Source organism: Triturus cristatus, chromosome 2_2 (genome assembly GCF_964204655.1).
Source record: "Triturus cristatus chromosome 2_2, aTriCri1.1, whole genome shotgun sequence".
Lineage (NCBI taxonomy): Eukaryota > Metazoa > Chordata > Amphibia > Caudata > Salamandridae > Triturus > Triturus cristatus.
This window is the reverse complement of record NC_140582.1, coordinates 756,197,394-756,217,788: the sequence shown is the minus strand read 5'-3', so window position 1 is coordinate 756,217,788 and position 20,395 is coordinate 756,197,394. Positions and strand designations below refer to the sequence as shown.

General features: G+C 42.3%; 1 protein-coding gene across 1 annotated transcript in view; it reads right to left on the bottom strand.

The window, feature by feature from the left end:
* MTMR7 (myotubularin related protein 7) overlaps positions 1-20,395 on the bottom strand; it is a 276,881-nt gene that overhangs the window by 5,325 nt on the left and 251,161 nt on the right. The gene's annotated exons all lie outside the window — the stretch shown is intronic.

Here is a 20,395-nt window from a genome sequence, read left to right as displayed (position 1 = left end):
GGTGGATTATAAGTAGCAATTCTGAAAATGCCACTTTTAAAAAGTTAAATATGCAACATAAGTATCTGGCTGTAATGGTTTAGAAACACTTATTTCAAAAGACCCAAGACAATTCTCTACCTTGGTCTGTGTATTTATTTCACATTTAATTAAGCAATTATTTAAACATTCATTTATTGCATTTGAAAGTATGTCCTACAAGACACTGTCCTCTTTTTCTATGAAGACCTTTGGAATCAGCAAAAAATTAACAACCAATGCAAAAACACAGATTTAAAAACTAAACATGGAAACATTTATGACATTAAGGACTTGATCTTCATTGGCAAATTACAAAACCTTTGAACATGGAAAGATTTATGACATTAAAGACTTGATCTTCATTGACAAATAACGAAACATTCACACCCTGGTAGACATGTTGTAAACACATTCACAGTAATAAAAAAACCGGGATAACACTACCAGTCTGACACAATTGAAAACACCAGAGGAATAATTCACAGATATTAGGATTTTTATGACCCTCTTGGAACTGCCTAAGGGGATTATTACAGGAATGATCGGAAGTGGAGTGGATGCTTTAATTCTGTTTTCCACTGGCCATCATCTAATTTCTTCTGCTATTACCATAGCCTAGAGTAATTTTGTACCTCTGCTCGTTGCATCAACGGGGAAACCACTGTTCTCCAATTCTTCTCTCACCAGTCGCACTGAAGAAATACCCTTGAATTTTTTGTATGTAATAAACACGTTCTTGTTTTTTACTTGAAATTAACTATGGCTGGCTCACATGTCTTTAAACAGTGTGAACTGTATATATCCTTAAGCGGAGAACTGGCTTGGTGGTTCTTTATCTGTTTATTTTTACCAGAACGGAAATGCTAAATTCACTGTTGTATCTGTTCACCCGGTGAGTTGTAGGAAATGGAAACATTGTAACCAGCTTGTATCAATTCACTCAGGAATTATAGAAAATGGGAACATTGTTACTGTCGCAGGTGAATTAGCAGGTGGAGTAATAATCATTTACTCTGGGGAAGATTGCTGCAAGGCTAAAAAAGTCTCATTTTCTTTTAATCTTATGTGGTTGTACAGCCAGTTTTGGCGGCCGGATGCCCCATCCCGAGTCAGGCAGCAATCTGTTTGTTCGTAGACGGCGTTACTTGGAGGTTTCTATCCACTCAGACCTGATTAATCGTTCAAGAGAATCATAGCATGGCCTCATGGTACACAAAGTTCTTGATGGTGTAAAAGCAGAACATGTTAATTCGGGATGCATAATTTATCGTTGGCTATTATAATCTATTTATTTCTGGTATCTCCTTCAGTCCTTGATTGGCAGTATTGAATTTATTTTGTTCATTAAATAAGCTTCTTTTTGCATCAACCTTGTTTCGACATCACCTCCTATGGGATTGGGATGAATGACGCTCAACACTGACCATCTGAAATCTTTTTCTGTATCATTCTTTTTCATAAAGAGGCTGACAAGTGGCGCAGGGATTGTCTTTGTTTTAATCCGTGATTTATGCTAGACAAGCCATTGCTTGATTTCTTAATTAGTTTTTCGAATATACATCTTCCCACATGAGCAAATTATTGTATATACCAAACTTTTTGTTCTGCAATTAGAAAATTCTCTGTGTTTCCACTGGATTTTATCTTTAGTAAACACCGAGCCTTCAATTGTTTGGGCACAACTAATGCAATTCCTGCATTTATGATGGCCTTCAATTGCTTTGAGATTCCATTGTGAAACCAGATCTGTTTTTTTGTTAGATGTGTTAATATTTGCTCAAACTAAGTGTGTGCCTACACTAGCAGTTTTCTTCAGTGCGAACAACGGAACCTCAAAGCCACATTCTGAATTCTTGATCAAATGCTAATTCTTTCTAATGATGTTTTTGAAATGGTTAGTCTGAGGGCAGTATGTTGACATGCATACTAGTTTTTAGGTCTCGCTGAGCCCAGCGCATGCGCTAGCTCGGAGAGGCATTTTGTATATGCGCTTTTTTAAGTGCTGCTTGCTGGCCTAGCGCTTGCATGCATGTGAGCGTGCACGCGCGCAGCCGCCATGCGCTAGGCCAGCCAGCAGCACTCAGGAGAGCGTCATCGCGATCACTTTCGCTTTCACAGCGATCGTGATGACGTTATAATCGCTGCACCCACGCTTTACTTTTAACATTAAAAGTAAAGCGCGGGTGCCGCGATTATACCAAATGTAACGTAATAGAAAAAACATCTATTTCTTTACTTTTGGTATAATCGCGGCACCCGCGCTTTACTTTTAACGTTAAAAGAAAAGCGCAGGTGCCGCGATTATACCAAAAGTAAAGAAATAGATGTTTTTTCTATTACTTTAGGTATAATCGCGGCACCCGCGCTTTACTTTTAATGTTAAAAGTAAAGCGCGGGTGCCTGGTTTTAATTTATTTTCTGATTCAACACAAATATGGATTGGAAATAGGGAAAGAGTTCATTTGAAATCAAATAAATGCTTCTTTAAGCAGCCGGTATAGCACCATCTAATTACACTTTATTAAATAAATGTTTGTTTGAATTCAATTTACAACAAAATCTAATCCGGGAGGTTTACATGCGGTGCCGTAATAGATTGTTTACTGTTACCGTGGACAGATGGCACGTGAGAAGCCACTGCTTTTCAGTCTGTTCACACTAAAGTATGAACCCATTAAGTTATCAGATTTCTATTTTTAAAAGATGTCGGACACTAATTCAGTTAGAAGCGGGTTCTGTTAATCCTAAAGTAACAGTTTTATGGCTTTATTTCAATCTCAGAATGGCAGGTTACTTATTTCATATTCATTTTTGAAAGCTCTTAAAAACTAACTTTCTATAGTGGCGGGTGTTCTGCCCACTTTATCTGAACTGAAATTGATGTGACTTGTCATAAGTAGGTTGCATTAAAATGTAATATTGCTTAAGGCAGTGCTTAACTGCTGTGCTGCTATTGACTTCTAGACACAGTTGCCCTATTTTGTTGAGCTAAGCTTCAGAAAAGTGTTATGATGTTCCACTTTACAAAAACAGCTCCAGTATTCAAAATTGTTTGATGTGCTCACTTTGAAAATATATGACTTTAGCGTTGGGCTTTTCTTTTTGCATTCACAATATGCCTTTTGCTTTGCTAAACATTCTACTAACCCGATCACCCTTAGCAGATGATACTTTGTTTGAAACATTGAAATTTAGATCCTTCTGTTCTGCTCCTGAAATGGAGTTGATGTTTTTGTAATAATACTGATTTGCATATGGCCATGTCTGAACTGGGGTGGCAGAGTGGGCTAAAGAACGGTGATGGATTAAACCCAGATCAGTTGACTGGGGGTGAGTGCTTGCAATGTTCAGCACTCCGTCCATCATTTCCTTTGGTTTTTGCTTTGTTCGCCATAAGTTGGCAGGGTATGCTCAGACGTGAGTCCCTTGCTCACTTTGCCACTGGATTCAAGCAATCCTGGCTGAAGACGGCTGAAATGCCAGAAACCGGTCCTAGGAAGCTTGTTTCCGGTCCAGGGAAGACATGGCTTGGCAGTTCGGGCTGGACTGTTCCCATGAGGCACAGGGTCAGACTGATTTGCATATGGCCATGTCTGAACTGGGGTGGCAGAGTGGGCTAAAGAACGGTGATGGATTAAACCCAGATCAGTTGACTGGGGGTGAGTGCTTGCAATGTTCAGCACTCCGTCCATCATTTCCTTTGGTTTTTGCTTTGTTCGCCATAAGTTGGCAGGGTATGCTCAGACGTGAGTCCCTTGCTCACTTTGCCACTGGATTCAAGCAATCCTGGCTGAAGACGGCTGAAATGCCAGAAACCGGTCCTAGGAAGCTTGTTTCCGGTCCAGGGAAGACATGGCTTGGCAGTTCGGGCTGGACTGTTCCCATGAGGCACAGGGTCAGACTGATTTGCATATGGCCATGTCTGAACTGGGGTGGCAGAGTGGGCTAAAGAACGGTGATGGATTAAACCCAGATCAGTTGACTGGGGGTGAGTGCTTGCAATGTTCAGCACTCCGTCCATCATTTCCTTTGGTTTTTGCTTCGTTCGCCATAAGTTGGCAGGGTATGCTCAGACGTGAGTCCCTTGCTCACTTTGCCACTGGATTCAAGCAATCCTGGCTGAAGACGGCTGAAATGCCAGAAACCGGTCCTAGGAAGCTTGTTTCCGGTCCAGGGAAGACATGGCTTGGCAGTTCGGGCTGGACTGTTCCCATGAGGCACAGGGTCAGACTGATTTGCATATGGCCATGTCTGAACTGGGGTGGCAGAGTGGGCTAAAGAACGGTGATGGATTAAACCCAGATCAGTTGACTGGGGGTGAGTGCTTGCAATGTTCAGCACTCCGTCCATCATTTCCTTTGGTTTTTGCTTTGTAATAATAATAAAGACATTTTTGAGAGCTTAAGGATGAACACACTTTATTGTTTTCCTCTTCTTATATCAATCTTTTATTTTCCATCATTTGCTTGTGAAGTGCCTTATGAGCTGTTTGTTGTTGCCAGTTCTGCTCAGCACTGACTGTTTCATTGTTCCTTTGCCCTGCTGAAACAGTTTCCGTAAAGAGTATAGTTTTATCATAAAGGATACGTAGCAAGAACAAAAAAACAAAAACAGAATCCAAGCCAATATTTTCGCAATCTTGTCCTTGTTTCCAGCTTCTTCAAGTTGTGTTGGAGATCTCAGGCCAAATAGGAAGGCGAGAGAAAACGGTCTCTGTAACTTAACATTTTGGAAACCAAGGGCTGACCCATGTGCATCACTCACAGGCATCCTTTGCCCCATTCCCCTGCATCTCCTCCACTCCTGTAATGAGCTGAGCTGCTTTCATTGATTGGGGAGGGTTTCAATCTGTGAATTCTCCATACTTTCAAAACTGTGAGTGTCTTACGCCTCTTTATGTCTGACATGGCAGCACAGCTATCTTTCAGAATTTATGTGATCATCAGAAAAAGCGCTTTAACAATCTGTAAGTACAAAGAAGGGAGCTTTGCCTCCGCCCACATCTGATCTTCTCTTTGAGCATTTGATTGGGCAGTAGTTGGCTTAGTCCGCAAAAGAAGTAGATCTGTTGCTCATAACAGATTAGGATATTTTTAACACAGAACCTGTGTATAATACAGTTAGATGTGTATATGCAAGGTGTTACCCCATGAAAATACAATAGGAAGGGTTTTACATTGTGAAGTCCGTGACAAATAGAGTATGGTGGGGTTTTACAGTGTGGACTCCTTGTCAAACAATATACAGAGGGAATTAACATTATGAACTCTAACAACTGCAAGAGAATGGGGCATTATCCTGCAAGCTCTCTAAAAAATACAATAGGACGGCGTTTCGCATTGTGACTCTGACAAATGCTGTCGGATGGGGCCTATAATTGTAAACTCTGTGCGAAATAAAACAGGAAATTTAACATTGTTAACTTCATGACTGTTAGAAATGGGATTTCTGGATGGCTAGGGGAAGCGCTTAAGCCAGGCAGAAACCACCACTCTAGTCAGGGCAAGGGAGTTACACACCAAAGATAACCCCTGCTCACCCCTTGGTAGCTTGGCAGAGCAGTCACGCTTATTCCAGAGGCAATGTGTAAAGCGTTTGCGCAACACAGACACAGCAGCGACACACTGGGCACACCACAAAATCAACTCCACACAGGGTTATATAAAAAATAGCCTTTGTATCATCCATAAAACACATCAGAGCATAATCACATATGTACACTGTGCCATCTGGCACTAGGTTTTACTTTACAGGGGATTATATACATTACAGGGCCAATTGGGCCACTGTTATTACCATTAGAATCACACAAGTGGTAAACGATCACAACCATTAACTACTGGTAAAGGCATTTAGCATAAATACATTACGCAAAACATAACCTGCAATAGTGCACCGTGGTGAACACATAACTCATCCTGCCCCTCTTAGACAGAAATTACATTAGGCATGCATCATAATCACCAGTGCACCACAGGAAGACAGGTAAGGTGCACACAGCACCTTAGGGCCTTGCGCCCCACCAGAACGCAAGGCGATCTCTAGGCAAACTGGCCTTCCTCTGGGGCCCTTCTTGGGCTGTCCCAAATGCCCTCTGTTCGCACAAGTTAGGGCTCTATGAGCACGTGGCTCCCACCGGCCCGTACTCTAATTGGGGCGAGGGTGTAACTCACCCTTGTTTCTCTCATGCCCAAAAAAAAAGAAATGCCCCAGTTAGCCACTGGCACCAACAGTGCCTTGGGAGCCCCCTTCACCGGGCTCCTCCTGGTGCAACCTGTAGGCACCAACCGTGTGCCCTTTCAGCCCCACTTACCGGGGCTTCTTTCGCTGGCAGGGTGAAATCGAAGTGATGTCTCCTTTAGGTTGGGGGAGGAGAGGCACCGACTCTGTCTCCCCTCCGTGCGTGAAACCTGGGCTCCTCCCAGGCCTTTCTCCCCAGGACCTTGGCCTTGCCTGGAACGCCTCCACTTGTCTGCACTAGGAGTCAGCGAGGCTCCGGCCCATCTTTTCTGCCCACGGGGTTCCGTCTCCACATGCAGGCTCGCGGGGCTCTCCTGCTCGGCACTGGAAGCCCAGCCTACCGTCAGGCACCCACACGCCTGACTTCTGGCCTTTTCTCCTTGGCTTCCTATCCTGGGGGTCGATGCCCCGCCCACAGTCTGGCTTCCTGTCCCTTCGTTGGACTTGTACTACGGAGTGGAGTCTCCGTCAGGTTTTGGGCATTTCCTTCACCACGACAACTACCCGCAGGGAGAGGGAGAACACTTCTTTCCCTCAGCTCTCCCCTCTCAGTCCTCCCAGGCTTAGCACGATTTACCCGCAATGAAGGGGGAATCACAGCGCCTGTCCTGCGCTCCACCACACACAAGGACCTGGCAGCACTTCTTCTCGCGCCGGCCACGCTATCCAGTGTAAGGGCAATCAGCTCCCAGAAAGTAGGAGAAAATCCAGTGTTCGCCACAAGCTGAGCCCCAGGTCACAAGGGGCAGCGCTGGGCCCAGGCAGGGAGGGAGTCCTTCGTGGTGGTTCATCCTGGTGCCCAGCAGTCCAAGTCAGCACCAAGCAGCACTCTTTACATGGGGTCAAAGCCCCAATATTTATACCTCATTTGTCTTTGTTCTTCCTCCTGGTACAGGGCACTGGACCTAGTGCAAACCAGTTGTGGGGGGCACTCAAGCATTTCTTTAAAGTGCTCACACACCCTCATTGTTAGGTTGGGGGCGAGCCAGCATTGTACAAGGCAGGCACAGACATATTCAGGGTCAGGGGCTACTCCTCTAACTACTCCAAATGCAGATCTGCCTATTCAGCCTAGCGCTGCCTCACCCAGCCCCTCTGGAGCCACTGCACCTCACCAACATCAGGCAGGCACAAAGACGCATAGCACACAGAAATGCCCACTTCTAAAAGTGGCATTTCTAAAATAGTGATAATATATCTCCGCACACCATTACGCAGCATTTATTACCGCTATTACAAACATACCAAACTTGATCCCGCTGCTCCTCTCAGATCAGTAATTACAACTGAAACACTTATCAGGGAATCCCCAATGCATACCTATGAGAGGGCAGCCTCACAGCAGTGAGAAACCAAAATGGCTGTTTGTCACTACCAGGGCATGCCACACAGTTAAGGCACATGTCCAACCTTTTACCTACAATGCACCCTGCCCATAGGACTAGCTAGGGCATACCTTAGGGGTGACTGATATGTAGTAAAAGGGGAGTCACAGACATGGCACCCACTTTATATGCCACGTCACACCGGCAGTAAACTGCTCGCGCAGGCCCTGCAATGGCAGAGGCCTGAGACAGGTTTGAAAGGCTACTTTGGTGGGTGACGCACGCAGCGCTGCAAGCCCACCAGTAGCATTTAATTTACTGGCCCTGTGCATCTGAAATACCACTTTACAAGGGACTGATAGGTAAATTAAATATGCCAAACAGAAGTAGGCCAATCTTACCATGTTTTACCATAGAGAGCACATGCAATTTACACTGGACAGCAGTGATAAAGTGCCCAGAGTCCTAAAACCAACACCATGTCAGAAGAAGCATTAGCATAGCCAATAGGTCTCGCTTTTGGGACCTTATAAGTATTAAGTTATACAAAAGATCAGGTTAAAGAGACACTCCAGATGGCCTATTCAGTGTCAAATCTCTCGCATTATGATTTTGACCAAGAATGTAATTGAAATACACATGATCATATCAAATAAAACTGTAACAATTACACTACTTGGCACAAAAGTACCAGCCCTCTTGTTAAATAAATGGAAATACCCAGCTCACAAGTTGTGAACATATCAGGTGTGAGCAGTGCCTAATCTGTAAAAGAATAGATGCCAGGGCACAAGGTTTTTCGTAGAAGCCCTCCGCTGGTGCTGTTCAATGTCTGGTCTGTCAAATACCAAGGTTATCTGGCCTTGATTCCACCTCATTCCTCTTACATGCACCAACCTACTCTTCCATCTCTTACCTCACTTTGAAGGTTCTTTTTCGTCCCTGCTTTCTTCGTTACTGTTCTTCTAGGTTTATCTCCCCCCTCCTTTTTAGGTCTCGCCTGACCCAGGGCATGCGCTGGTCTGGCAAGACTTATTGAGAGGGCTCCAAAAAGTGCTATCAGTCCAGCCTAGAGCTACAGTGCATGTGCGCGGGCGCGTGCGCCACGCTTTACCGCGATTACTTTAACTTTCGCCGCTTTGATGTTTGATCGTGATCGCGATCACTTTCGCCGCCGCACGCCCGCTTTGCATAGCCAATAGGTCTCGCTTTTGGAACCTTATAAGTATTTAGTTATGCAACTGTTGCATAGCTAAACACTTATAAGGTCCCAAAGGCGAGACCTATTGGCTATGCCAATGCTTGTTTTCATTGGCTCTCTGTTTTAATTTTTAAGCAAACTCTGTGGGCGTAAACCAGGCCCTTTTCATTGAAAGTTTGTGAAGTTTTAGTGGATAAACTCTTTCTTTGAGTTTATTAAGAAAAGTTGGAGCATGCAGAAAGTAACCTATCTTAGTTCAATTTCTTCTAATTCTTAGATATTGTCCACAAGGCAAATTATCTCGTAGCTTCCATGGATGATAACTTTTGTAATGCAAAGCATTATTCATATCTGTCATTTTTTTGTTTAAGGTGGTTATCAACAAATGGTCTTCGATCTTAACCTTAACATCCAATATTGAACAGCTGAATTTTATATCTGGGCATCTATTGCTGAGCCAATCAAAAAATGTATTTAACTGGCCCTCACTTCCGGTCCAAATACACCACATATCTTCAATGTAATGTAGCCATTGTGAAATGTGGGTGGAGAAAGGGTTATTATTGTAGATGAACTTCTTCTCGTACATTACCATCAAGATTATCACCATTTCTGGCGCAAAGAGACAGCCCATGGCGGTCCCTTGTATCTGCATAAAGAAATCATCAAATTTGAAATAGTTACGTTTCAATGCCAGTGATGCCAATTTCAATATGAACATTGTTGTAACTCTATAGGGACGTGGTCTTGTTTCCAAAAGAAGTTCCAGTGCTTCCAAACCTTGGTCCTGGGGGATCTGTGTATAAAAGGAGACCGCATCAAATGTGATTAGCCATTGACTGTGTGCATCGAAAGAATGTCCTACCTTGTTAAAGAAATCCATTGTATCCCTTAGATATGAGGACACTTCCTTAAGGAATGGTTTAAAAAAAAACATCAACATATTGGGAGATCGGTTCTAACGATGAATCGCAGCCAGATACGATCGGACGGGGAGGAGGTGTGGATTTTTGGCAAAAAAGTATATTATCGGAATTCTTGAAGATTTTTTTTTTTTTTTTAATATTCCAACTCTTTAGGGCCTAAGTATTCCTCATCAAATCCTTCTAGCATGACTTGTAAAATTTCCTCTTGAATTTCTACTGTTGGATCATACTTCATTGGGCGCAACCAGTTGGTATTATGGACGTTTTCTTCCTTCTTCCAAATATTGATCTTTCCCCCATTCATCTACAACTCGCCCCTTATAAGCCTGTTTGATCACTATGCAGCTATCATTTTTGAGTTCTTGGAATGCAAGGGTCTGGTTCTTCATCATGTTATTTTTACAATATCGTTTCTTGTTTTCAAGATGATTTAAAGATGTGAGCACGGCTTTCTCAAGCATAATCACTTCCTTTGGAATGGTCTGGGGCAGAATGCTGATATTTTGCTTAGGCCAGAGGGTTCCTCAATTCTTCTTTTCTCTTTATTGGCAAAAAAAAGCTTTCAATCAAATCTGTCTGAAAAATTTGAAGGCTTCAATTTTTAACCTTGCAAAATCAGTAGGTTTCATGGGAACATAGGACAAACCAAGTTCAAGGACTTCCTGTTGTTCTTTTGTGAGAGTCTTTGTGGATAAGTTGACTATGGGACTCTTTATTGGTTTTGATCAAATTGGCGCCTTGTATGCATTTCCCAAGGCTGATTCTTGTAGCGGCCTTTGTTTTTTTGCTGGCATCTTGCTAAAAAAGAATTCTGCCTCTGCATGTTTTGATTAGAATTGCCTTCACAACCACGGTAATAGTAGTAGAAGTTAGATGACGGCCAGTGGAAAATAGAATCAAAGCATCCACTCCACTTCCGATCATTCCTTTAATAACCCCTTAGCCAGTTCCAAGAGGGTCATACAAATCCTACTATCTGTGACTTTTTCCTCTGGGGTTTTCAATTTTGTCACACTGGTAGTGTTATACCTTTTTTTTATTACTGTGAATGTGTTTACAACAGGTCTACCAGGTTGTGAATGTTTCGTAATTTGTCAATGAAGATCAAGTCCTTAATGTCATAAATGTTTCCATGTTCAGTTTTTAAATATGTGTTTTTGCATTGGTTGTTAATTGTTTCAGGATTCCATAGGGCTTCATAGAAAAAGAGGACAGTTGTCCTGTAGGACATACTTTCAAATACAATAAATGAATGTTTAAATAATTGCTTAATTAAATATGAAATAAATACACAGACCAAGGTAGAGAAATAATTTGTCTTGGGTCTTTTGAATTAAGTGCATCTACACCATTACAGCCAGGTACTTATGTTGCATATTTATGTTTAAACGGTCTATTCTGGCTGATACTGAAAGGGCCCAACCCCCCAGTACATATACTTTTAGAAAGTTGGCATTTTCTTGTCTTAATCATTTGGTGTCTGCTGCCTCTATACTGGGTCACATAACTAAGTGTAGCTGGCAGCTGATATTTGTGTATTGCTCCCAGACAGTGAGGCACAGGGAAGATAGATGTTGGCAGGATGAACCATCTTTGAGTTGATGGGGCAAGGGGGTGGAGCTGTCACCTACTACACTTGCAAATCACAAAGGCTCTGCCTGAACACACTGACAAAGGGTCTGCCACTAGTCCATTGTGACCCCAGACAATTTGGGGCCAGAGGAGGGAGGCAGGAAATTCCAAACACCTCTGGGGTGGCAGCCTCCAAAACCTTCCCTTACTTCAAAGTGGGCACCAGGTATAAATATTGGAACCTCAGATCCAACTCTTCGGTACACTTCGCAATCTGTAGAAGACCTAAAAGGCCTGCTGTGCCGCTCTACAAGAAGGACTGCTACTCTGTTGCTCTAATGCCCTGCTGCGAAAGAGGACTGGACATGCACCTTGATACCAGGACCATCAGAGTGACTCCAAGGGCCAGCTGGCAGGCCTCCTGATCAAAAGACACGGGGACAGAAAATGCTTGAACCCAGCACTCTGTCTGCTGTGAATCATGTCCCTAAATGGTACTACCCTAGTCTTGGACCCTTGGAAGTGGGCCTGCAGGAGCTCTGCCAGCCCAGCTGTGGTCCTGTAAATGCATCCCCAATGCCAGATCTCGCATTGTAGCTTCCTCTGAACCAGCGCTGCATGACACATCCTCAACGCAGTATCTTGCAATGCTCTCCAAACCAGGATTTAAGGTACTTTGTACAGCAGGCCTAACTTGGTACCTGTACCCGGTCCGTGCTCCATCGTAGTCAGCCTGAACATGTGACTTTGGCCCTGTCCAGCATGACCAGACAACCACAGTTGGCGCTCTGTACTACTAGGCACTATTTTTACTTCAAAGTTTGAACTTGCATATCTCAATTTTAAATAATTTAAATCGTATCGTTTGATACAATTTTTTTTTAAATTTACTCTATTTTTCTAAATTGCTGTGGGATTTTGCTTGTGTTGTGTTTGTACTCCATTGCTATTTGAAGTGCTGCATAAGGGGTAGCGGAATTGACAGCACACACCCTTTTTTTTTTCTCTCTCTCTCTCATAACACAATCTTACCAGCAAGCGCGCACAAACAATATACTTCAAAAAAGCATTTTATTTTACTCATCTCAGCTGCCAGGAAAGGTAATATTCCAGCTAATTGTGCTCCATTTTTTATTACACTAATAGTGAATCATTTAATATTAACTATTAGTATAACAAAAAAATGAAAGAAAACAAAGGGTGAGGCCTCAAACACATCCATAAGGATGAGCTGCCACTGTTTTTCTGGCACTGATTTTGTCACTTTTGAGGCCAAGGGTCACAACGGCAGTGCTAGTGGATGCAAGGGGCAAGCCAGCAGCCACAAAACCTGGTTACCACTAAATGATGTCCATGCTTTTGATTAGTTTAACATGGTTTAATATTTCATACGCATTATATCACCCATGTAGGATATGACAATCTTTTGCCCCCACACTGCACCCCAGCATACGGTGGAAAAAGAGCAACCAGGGTCTGGAAGTTTAATGCCACTTTTCGACTGCAGCACTTATGGCGCCATCACGTACAGTGGCAGTGCAGACATGGCTACCAAAACCTGCAGTGTCACATGTCAAAATAACCTTTTTTGCCAGGTGAAGGCGTCCCTTTAAAATATTAGTATGTCAGCACCAGGTAGGCCTTGTAATCCACAAGGCATGGTATATAGTAATATCATCAAGTCGCTACACGGACGAGGCCTAAAATGCTATTTTCATTGGGGCAGGCTTAGCAGTCCTTTGTAGAAAACCAGAGTACGTATGCATCTTGGAAATGGGAACTGCTGGAAAAATAATTGAATCGATATTTTTAATAGGGGTCGACACTTTGAATGATTATGATTTAATAATTAACTTGGGCACCTCTAATGTCAAGGGGATTATGAACACCACTATGACCTACCATGTGTCTTCGGTCAGTGGCACGTGGTTGTCATCATGAGATAAGCAATACCGACAGAGGATACAGAGTGCCACATGCCATGTGGCTCTGGGGACACCACCTTGCGTGTTATTTTCTGGCAAGGGACTCACTGTGACCATACAAGGTAATTTGCCACAGAGGCTGACACTCAATCGATGGGCAGCAACTTTGTTTTTCACTGCATGCCCACCACCACCGGAGTGGCGCATTTGCTGCAGCATTTGGGTCACACCAGCCCAGATTACAGTCTCTTATTATTGAGGCCCTAATTTACCTAGGAGGTGACTTTTTAATCTACTATGTATGCTGATACTTACAGTTTTCTCGTTTCCATCATACAGTATGGGCATGCAAATCCCAGAATGCTAAGGACATCTGGTTATAAAAAACAAAAAAGGCTTGTGGTCAAGTCCAGGCACAGTCATTCCTGAAGGATATTATGGGCTGTTTCCTCACTGCCATACAGGAGTTCGAAGGGCTGCAGGGCAAACTTGACTTTGGCAATGCTGAGCTGATTAGAAATGCACTCTGGAACCTCATCGGTTAATGCAGACTTGTGTATTTAGAGTGCTACAATGTCCAGCCTGCATCTGAGAACATTGTGTATATACAGGTTATTTTAAAATGCAATTACACATAGTTTAGGATAAGCGGTCACAAAATGTGCAGAGATTGTGTTGCATTTTGGGACACTAGTGAAGTATAATTTTTGTTAGGAGACTTTGGGAAAGCGCAGTGGGTGGTAGAAAATGTGTGACTCCTTGCAGAACCTATAACTTTTCATCACAGAATTGTGAGGAAAATATGCACTTTTAGACAAAGTTTAAGATTTGCAAGCGCTTCTGGGTAAAAAGACTGTTAGAACTACACAAGAGATACAACCCTGGACACCCTTAGGAGTTTCGTTTTCAGAAATGTCTTGGTATGGTAGGCTTTCCTGGGTGGCAAATGAGCTAGGGACAAAAATTCACAGCTACCCATGTAGCAAAAAAAGCATGGATTCTGCTGGGTAAAATATGTTGTCTCCAGTTAGAGTTTCTGGAGTATTGTGTTGCACACGCTAGGTCCACCCACACATGAGGTAGTATTGTTATTGTGAGATTTGTGGGAATACAGAATAGTAGAGCATTCTTCATTACTGATTCGATTTTGCTGCCTTTGTGCCTTCTAAATGTATACCAGTGTGCTAGAAAGAAAACATGTTGGCCTAAACTGAGAAATACATAGATTTCCTTCATACCCATTTTTCATTTTTTATATTTTACTAAATAAATTGCTCTATACTCAGTACAGCAAAACCAACTGCAAGTTTCAGCTCAGGATCTGTGGGATTTGGGTCTTGGAGAACCTAAAAGCCCCATATATCTCCCATGACCACAAGGGTCTAGCAGGCATAACGGTTTATTTCTTTTGTAAATTGGCCATCGTGACAAGTTGATATAAATGAAAATGGTGTCAAAAATGGCTGTTTTTCATAATCATTTGCAAGATATATTAACAGTTAATTGACAAAACGTTAAGAGATCCATACAACTGACTTTTGCCTGAATTCAGAATTGTGTCTGCTTTTCAGAAATCTAGAGCTTTCAAAGATCACTTATGGATTTCACACCTGTTTCCACCTCAAACTGGAAGTAGGTTGAAAGCATGAAAATTAGAAAAAATGGGTTATCTCTTAGATAAATGCCAAAACTGTGGAAGAAAATGTTTGATTTGGTTCCGCTTGTTCCTGAAAGCTGGGAAGGGGGTGAATTTAGCACAGCAAAGCTTTCGTATGTGCCATTTTTAGGAAAATACAGACACTTTCTTGTGCAGCACTTTTTTCCCATTTTCCCAAACTCTCTCCCCCTAAAACAATGAGCTATATTTTGCTCATATCCCTCTTACCCTCCATGGGAATCCAAAAATCCTGGATTCGCTTAGGATCCCTTAGATGTGAACAAAAGGATGACAATTTGGAGTGGATAACTTATATGGAAAAAAGTTAAGGAGGCGTGACTGCAAAGTAGCCCAAATAGCCAAAAAAGGGCTCAGCAATTAGATTGGAAAAGCCTCAGCAGTTATGGAATTAATGTTACTTGTTTGTATATGCTGATCAAAGCTACAAGTCCCAGAAAAGCAGTACTAGGTGAGGCCATCATACATGATGGTGAGCCTACCTTTATTCAGCACTTTAGTGACACAGGAAATCCTGCAGGGACGTTCTTAAGCACATTGTGTCCACAATAGCAGGCATAGTGGCTAGATGAATCACTATATTTTGTTGTTATTTCCCTTGGTGTGTCACACTAACTGGTCTCCTTCCGTTTGAGCAATCTTGCCTCGCAGTGGCACAATGGCAGGTGAGCAGTGGAGGGGACCATGCACAGGCTTAGCAGCTCCGATGTCGGTGGCAGAAGTGTGTGTGTTTGTTTGTGGCTATTCGTCCTCCACCTCCAGTGCAGGTGACCCCAGGAAACATTTTTAGGACTACAATGAACAGGACCAATCACTGCATAGCGGGACAGAACTGAGTCAAACTTTTTAATTTAAGGGTATGGCAGTGTACCACGGAGACAGACTCATTGGTATTGGCTAATGGGCACAATTAATTATTTTTGCAAGAGGACAAAACAGATCAGTGGTATGAATGTTTAACAAGTTTGTCTTCTAAGAAAGGAGAACTATTTGCAGTGCATGAAAGTAGTAATCAGTCCAAAACAGTGTTCTGACTTTAACAAATTAGAGGGAGCCAAGGACACATGAGACTGACCAGATGAAGTACTAAGCCCCACCAGTTAGGATGCAGAACCTGATGGATTGCAGATTCCCCATGACCATTATATATTGGCTGCAGCAAGCTTTATCCCTGTTGATCATACATAGAATGTTGGACATAGTGTATTTATTTACTTCCACTTCTCTGTGTTGGCAGAATAATGTCTGATACTGATGCAAGTGAGCTGTGCACATCAGCTATGAGTTCCAGAATGGAAAGGCTGGTGCTAGCCAAAGGAAACCTAGCAAAAAAGAATCTGGGGCACAGTACTATCGAAGTAAATTGACCTGTACTGGATGCAAGCAGAGCAATACAAAGGTAGTTCAATCGGATTATATACTTTCAAGTGTGTTGAGAACAAATATATCCATTTCATTGCATGTCCTTTTTTGCTATCGCTATGCTGCCACCTAGATTTTATGTCATCAATTTTGCGTGATATATTTTAGAAATTAATGTACAAGGCCAACTGTTTTCACAGATGATTGTTTCCCACAATATATACGAAGAGGTGTGGCATGTTTTCTACTATGTACATTGGAGATTCAGGAGGCAAACATGTTAATGAGAGCTTCAAACCCCAACATTATTGTGCGTTCCTGGGCACTTCAGTTTCTGCCTGCGTACAGTTTGCTTTTCAGTCAAATACAGAAGTGCTGTTTACAAACACTATGATAAACTGGACTGATTTTACACCTGTTGGCTGGAGGCCCTGGTATACTTATTGAAATGCATACTTTTTTTTTTATCTTGTACTAAAGCGGTCCGTGCTAGGAGTGCTCGGTAGGTGTTTGTGAACAGCCACTGCATTCACTAGTGCCTCAATTGAAAATCTTCCTAAAACTCGTAGGGGACAATTATAATTTTGGAAATGCTTTTTACCTCTAGGGATCATTGTTCTTGTTAAGACTGATCCATATGCCTTCTGCTGATTGATTAATGAGAAAAACTTGTCTTGTGGGCATCAAGGGGAGACTGATCTGAATCGCCATATTACTAGTAAAATTCATACATCCCTGCAGGTCGTAATAATTAAAATCAAGCACATCTCAGGCTAAATGAGTGGCAGAACTAAAAATTCACAAATTTTTGTCTGAGCACAATGTACCCTTCGCCACTGCAGACAGTTTGGGCAGCGCATAAGGACAGGTTTCACAGACTCACAAATTGTGCAGGCTTATGACTGTGCTAGAAAAAAAGCAACCTGTGTAATAAATAAAGCAATTGTACTAGAGTTGTTGACTGACTCAGTGGCTAATATGATGGTCTCAGCCTTTAGTCAGTGTGTTGATCGTAACAATGATCAAGGCATTGAAAAAATGAATCCCATAACTGTTTATATTTTTGATTTGAAGAAGGGTTTGGAGTGCTGCCAATTTCTTGACGTGTTCAACCAAGGAAAGTACAGCCGGAGGTATAATAACTGCGGTATTTAATGTTAGAGAAAAGCATTCTATTCCATGGGAAAATTGTGTTGGCTTTGGTATAGATAGTGCCTCTGTTGCAAAATAAATGGTTCTTCAAATGAATTCCTGATGAGATGTTTATTTCATCTGAGGTAAACCAAGGCACAGCCAACGCCAGGCACAGCCAGCAACTGAAATGCCTTATACAAAATCATATAATGAGTTTATCTCATAATTGTTCTTTACATGACATATCCCCCACATGCCATTGGCTACACAAGCCCTAACATCACCACAACAGCCTCAAGGACCAAATATTTTGCGGACATTACGGAAAACCTGATAAGCACAAATCATTGTCTTAAATTTCACTCGTTTGTAGTAGCTATATTCCAGCTGGCGCCAGAGGCACCCCTTTACTTTTTCCCCCAACAACAAAACATAGGGAGAGGGTAGGCCTGAGGGAGAGAGAGAAAATTCTTCGTGCATCAATTCACAGCAGTGTTGTAGGGAAGCAGCCCAGTGATATAATTTTAAGTTAGGGAGAGCCAAACCTCCCCTCTCACTAGGTAAAGAGAGAAGATTAAAAGCCCTTCTAGGGTTCGTGTATGACCAGATAAATTGAGAAAAAATATGTTCAAAAACTGCAATTATATGTCTATTAAAAGTACGGGGAATTGTACGAAAAAAGTAAAGTAACTTTGGAAAATATGTCATTTTTAAAACGTTACATCTTCCCAGTATAGTTAAATGTAAGTTATCAATTTTCCGGAGTGCTTTTCTCATATTAGTGGCCAGAGGGGTCAGATTTTCATTTACCAAAGAATCCAAGTCTGCGACAATATCGACTCCAAGATATTTTGCTTTCTTTGTGATTCTGTCATCTACCCAGGTTATCATTTTATTGACAACAATCTGTGTCTTTGTTCTGTTAAGGGCATACCCAGAGATCATTCCAAATTTTTGAGTTTCTTGCTCCAGAGTCCTAATAGCAAGCTCGGGTGCCGGAGTAATTATGGCGATGTCATCGGCATAAGCCATGATCTTGGTGTCTATGCCAAACCTCGAAACCGGGGGGATTAAAGGGTTGATTTCAATTCTTCTTATTAAGGGGTCGATATAAAGGGCAAAAAGCAGAGGTGAACAAGGGCACCCCTGTCTCGTTCCTCTGGTAATTTGTATCGCTTTAGTCAATTGGCCATTGATGGATATTTTGGCTGGTGGGTTCTTATATAGTGCCTGTATAGCCTGAATAATTCTTGGTCCGAATCCAAGATGCCGCATGATGACCCAGAGGAATTGCCAGGAGACCCGATCAAATGCCTTCTCAGCATCAAGAAGTATTAGCGAGATCGGGTCTCCTGTTACCTCAGCGGCATCAAATAGAGTGATAGTCCGACGTACATGTTCAGTAGTACCTTTTTTTGGAATAAATCCATGTTGCCATTTAGATACTAATGTCTCAATATTTATAGATATTCTCATGGCAATAATTTTTGAGAAGATTTTCGAGTCAGTGTTGATTAATGTTCGGTCTATAAGACGCCATCTAAAGGGGGGATTTATTTTTTGGGGGAAATATCACAATTTTGGCTAGGGACCAAGAATTCGGTGGAGCGGCCCCCTCAAAAATAGCGCTTATTACGCTAGTAAAAAGGTCTTTAATTTGAACCGAAAAGATTTTGTAAAATTCGATTGGTATATTGTCCATCCCTGAGGCTTTGCCATCCGGGAGACTAGCCAGTGCTAATGCAACCTCGTCCCAAACCGGAATATTTTCCAATAAGTCACGAGCCACATCATTCATTTTATAGGTCAAGACTCCCTTAAGATATTCTCCTATTTTCATTTCTAAGTCTTCAGATGTCCCTTTGGCTTCTTCTGAGTATAGTTTGTCATAATACTGCCTGAAAGCTTCCTCTATTTTTACCGGATCGGTGATAAGCCCGTCTGTCTCACTATTAATAGAAGTGATGGTGTTTGTTGTTGCCCTTTGTCTTATAGAGATAGCGAGCTGGTGTCCAATACGCTCGCTCCACTCATAACATTTTTCTCTAGAAGCAGCCCATTTAATAGCTATTTTCTCCGCTAGGACAGCCCCCATTTCTGATTTAGAGACTGCTACCAAAGTCTGTGCCTCATCTAGTCCTACGCCCGTCTGAACCACCCGAGTTAGTCTTTTTTCCGCTTCTATCATCAGTAGATGTAATTTTTTGATTTGTACTTTTTCCATTTTGTTCTTTCGGGTTGAAAAACGGAGTGTTTCCCCCCTGATGCCTGCTTTAAGCGTGTCCCAGACCACCATAACAGATGCAGTCCCAATATTCATATCCTGGAATTCCTGTAACCAGCCGGCCATGTATTCTCGATATTTATTGTCATATAACAAAGCCTTTTCAAACGTCCAAGTTGAACCAGGTCTCTGAGTACCCCAGCCTTCTAAATTTAAAATAAGAGGATTGTGATCCGACGGGGGAAGATATCAATGGAACAACCATGGATAAAGGCAGAGGATACAGAAAAATAATCCAATCTAGCTAAAGACCGGTGAGGGGCGGAAAAAAAGGTAAAGCCATTCTGATCAGGTTTGAGGCGAGCCCAGGCATCTATTAAGCCATGTGTATTTATTAAATTAGTCAGAGCCCGAAAGACTTTAGGTTTCCATCCCTCATAATGCCAAGATTTATGGGAGTCCCATGTGCTAGTAAGATTTAGGTTTAAATCTCCACATAAAATTATCGGAAGTGGCCAATGTACTAGTTCTTGGTTGATATGATTTATCACCCCGGGATCATCTAGATTGCTAGCATATACCGAACAGATTGTAAACACAGGATTACAAGGCAAAGAACATAGTACTATAACCCATCTCCCTAATGCGTCGGATTTAACCTGGTTAACTACTATTGGTAATGATTTTCGTATCATGATCCCTACTCCCTTTATCCGATCCCCCTGCGAAGTTGCCCCAATAAGTTTAAACCCGAGGGTGTTTAACAGAGATCTCTGGGAGCCTTCAATAT